At 53.4% G+C, this 3,958-nt stretch overlaps 1 pseudogene; it reads left to right on the top strand.

The window, feature by feature from the left end:
• Nucleotides 1–1,363: 1,363 nt before the first annotated feature.
• LOC146044475 (U2 spliceosomal RNA) lies at nt 1,364–1,470 on the top strand (annotated as a pseudogene).
• The last annotated feature ends 2,488 nt before the right edge of the window (nt 1,471–3,958 follow it).

Genomic DNA, 3,958 nt, shown 5'->3' with positions numbered 1-3,958 from the left:
GCCAGTGCAGTGAGCCTGCGCTACACAGCCCGCCTCTCCTCCCTGCTGCCACAACCAGACCAAGCGCCACCCCACACTGCCTGCAGGAAACAAAAGGCAACACCATCCTTCATTGCCCACCGCCGCCGCCGCAAACACAGGACCTGCTGCCTCTACAGAGCGGCATTACAAGCCTACAGAAGGTAGGAAAACCTCTGCGGGACTCCAGCTCTGTCAAGGACGGTAAATATTGCACACTGTTTATGCTAACACACTCTTGCACACTGCACCTTCCAAGTGACACAGGTGCAGTGAACACTCACCCCTACCACACCCACAGTACCACTGTACACTGAGCCACCTCGCATACCACACTCCAACAACCGCTCTACTAATGCACCCACCCACACCACCCCCAAAACACCTGCAGCACACCCAACCCTACCACACCCGCAGGTCCACTTTACAGTGAGCCACCTCGCATACCACACTCCCCCAACTGCGCTACTAATGCACCCACCCAAACCACCACCACACCCAAACCTCCTAACCCCCAGGACCCCTGCAACCAGCCGCCCCAACACCCACCCATCGATCCCTCCCACGCCACCATCATCCCCACACCAATAAGCACCCTCCCCCACCCACAGCACACGCCTGCACTACACTCACCCCCCCCCCCATCCAACTGCCTGCATCCTTTTTTCCGTTCCGCAGTACCCCTGCAACCAGCCGCCTCAGTACAAGATGGTCATTCCCCTCCTACATTACACATGCACCCATCCGTCCCCCCACCCACACAAACCACCACCACCCCCCACTTCACACACCCATGCAACTGCCTGTCACGCAACCAGTCCACCCCCCACCTAACCAACATACACCACCCACACCTTACGTGGAACTCTAACACCCACATAATCCCCCCACCTGACACTTGCCCACCCACAAACACCCTCACTACACATGGTACACTCGCACACCACCCTCACCCACCCACAGCACTACCCCCCCCGCCACCACCAATGGTACAGCGGACTTTACCACAGCACACCAAAACCCCCTCAACCCGCAGTATTCATGCACCCACCCATGCCAACACCCGCCCATCACCTACCCGCGCACCCATCCCTCTCCCAAAAGCACTACCCTTGCTGCTACATCCGCAGTTCCATCGCATATGCACCTTACAAACACGGCGCACCCCCGCACCTGACCAACCCACATGGCCCACCTCCCAACATACACTTCACCACACACAGTATCCCCACACCCACCACTTCACAACACACACCAACCGCTAACACTTTTCAACACCCCTAACACCCTTGCACCCAACCCTCCACCACCCACCACACCCCTACCTACATCACCCCCCCTTTAACACGATTCTCGGCCTTTTGGCTAAGATCAAGTGTAGTATCTGTTCTTATCAGTTGGGTCTGGACGGCCCCCTGGCAGAGAATAGAGAAAGGCTGGGCTAAACCACCTTGCTACTGAGCTGAGGACTAACCCACTTCATGCTCTGGGCAGGTGCTAGGTCTGGCTGAGTATCTCCGCCCTGCTGGTGGGGGAACACCGTTCTCTCCACTGGTAGGGAGGGGAGAAGCATCGGGCTGAGTAGTTGGGGCTCTTGTTCGGGGGTTTATAGCCTCTGAGGGAGAGTCACTCGAAAAGCCCGGTCTAGTATCCACTCCCAGGAGGACGGGAAAAGCTGGGACTGAGTAGATTGTCCCTGGTTGGGGGAGCAGAAACTCCCAGCCAGTGAGACAGCGAAAAGCCCAGCCTAGTACTGAATCCCTGGGAGAGGTGAAACGTCGGGACTGAGTAGGTGTTTTCTTCTCCTTCAGTTGGTCTATGGCCACTGCGGGGGAGACTCATCGAAAAGCCCGGGGGAGTATCCATTCCCATGCCGGGGGGTCCGGAAAGGGCCTGCTGGTGAGGCGAAGAAACACTTGGTCGGACGCTGACTGGTCGGCTGCCTGGAGCCCGAGGCTGCACTGTGCCCCCGGGGTAACTCGGGGGTGCCTGATTTGCACTGGTGATGTCCAGCACCATGCACTGAATGGCACTTGCACCGCGCACTTCCCTCTAGGTTAGGCTACACGTCCTTACCTTGTCCTTTTGGATGGGGTAGGACAATTTTTTACACCCCCACCCCGGCCTTCTGGCTAGGGCCTCTTTTTATTTCTTTCTTTGATTTGCACTTTTGAGCACTCCACGTTTTTCTTTAGTTTGTCACGTTTTTTTGATTTGGGTAGTGCGGCTGTCCCTAACAGGCCTTCCGTTCCCCAAACGTGACTGGGACTTTTCACCTTTTGGGGAGAGTCCCGGTCCCCTCGAGGGCAACCCCGAGCCGCAAGGCGGAGGGAAGCCTATGCGGGTCTCTCCAAACCTTCGGGTGCGGAGGACCCACCGTCCAAAACCCTTCCGGGGGTGGAGGAAACGCGGGTCTCTCTGAGCTTCGGCGAGGAGGACCCACCGATCCCTTTTTTCCCTTCCTCGGCCTTATGGTTGAGGGGGGTTAGGGGAACCATGGGGCCTTTCTCCTTTGGGAGAGGGCCCACACGTTCGTACAGCTGCCCCCTTTGCACGTGTTTAGGCACAGCACTGGTGGTGGTGGGAGCACACCTCGGGCTCCCTGAGTTTCTTCAAACTCAAACCCCCCCTTTAACACCCACCACACCTCCACATCCCCTGCATCGCATACTCTCACAGCTACAGCTCACCTTCACCTGCCCATCCCACACCCACAGCATCTTACTAAAGTTGCAATAAAAAACACATCCTTCATAATGATAAATAAATTATATTTAACGCAATAAAAATGTTCACAGTTTAAGGGGGCGCAGCCCCTTACGACGGTGTGAAGAGCGCCCGAAGGGCGCGATGAATCACCTAGTCTCTTAGTAAATGTTGTTTATGTGACCAGGATCAGGAGTCCTAGTTTATCGACGTTCTCGTGACATGTGTCTGTTTAATATCCCTATTTGTGTTTGCACGATGTTATCACAGGTGACTATGAGGGTATTTATCCAAACTTAGAGAGATCATGGGGGGGGGGGGGGGGTGTGATGTAAAACAATAACCAATGACCGTTAGGAACTGACTGGTCAATACCCCAGTTAGAAATATTCAGTGTTTAATGGAATTTATTATTTTCATCCACGTAATATGTTGATACTGTACAGCTACTGTATGTGTTTATTTATTACATTTACTTATTTGCAACCTCAGATCTATAGAAAAATGTTGTTTTAAAAAAAATAAGAATCCTTCTAAAATGAATGCAAAATGGACTGAGAGCGGCTGAACGATGGCAGCATGGACGTCACAGACCCACCCATAAAACACCTGCGCACTCATAAGTCATAAATCAGTTACCACCCCCACACATGGACTTCCTGTCAGTCAGGCTCCGGCTGCTTTGCGTTTATAATTCATACGCAATTCTGTTGCTATTTCCCCTCGCGTATGTTTGATGTGATGTCGGTTGATAACAGTCCATGTGCATACTTAAGTACAAAAATATTTGTTATCCAGATAGTAGAGTGTATGTACTAAATACCCAAAGGTTTACCACGGGCCTGATCTGACCTAATTTTCATAGCCCTGTGATCAGGATTATGCCACCCTGCCAGAGTGATTCCCACCCCATGCAAACCTGCAAACTGCTTAGTACAGCTTATGAAAATATTGTAGCCCTGCGCATCCCCTGACACCTCTCACACACCTGGCCACGCCTGCGTATTCCCTGACACTCCCAGATAACAGCCGCTCACCATGTAATGATTTCCCAGTGTGTGCAGTGTGTGTGTAGCCCAGGACTTACTCAGCGGCTGTGATAGAATCAGGCTGATCGGGGGCGGAGCTGATGTCACATGACTTCCCCTCACACACCTGGCCACGCCTGCGTATTACCTGACACTCCCAGATAACAGCCGCTCACCATGTAATGATTCCCCAGTGTGTGCAGTGT

This window comes from Crinia signifera, chromosome 19 (genome assembly GCF_055691185.1).
Source record: "Crinia signifera chromosome 19, ASM5569118v1, whole genome shotgun sequence".
Lineage (NCBI taxonomy): Eukaryota > Metazoa > Chordata > Amphibia > Anura > Myobatrachidae > Crinia > Crinia signifera.
This window is presented reverse-complemented; position numbering and strand designations above follow the sequence as displayed.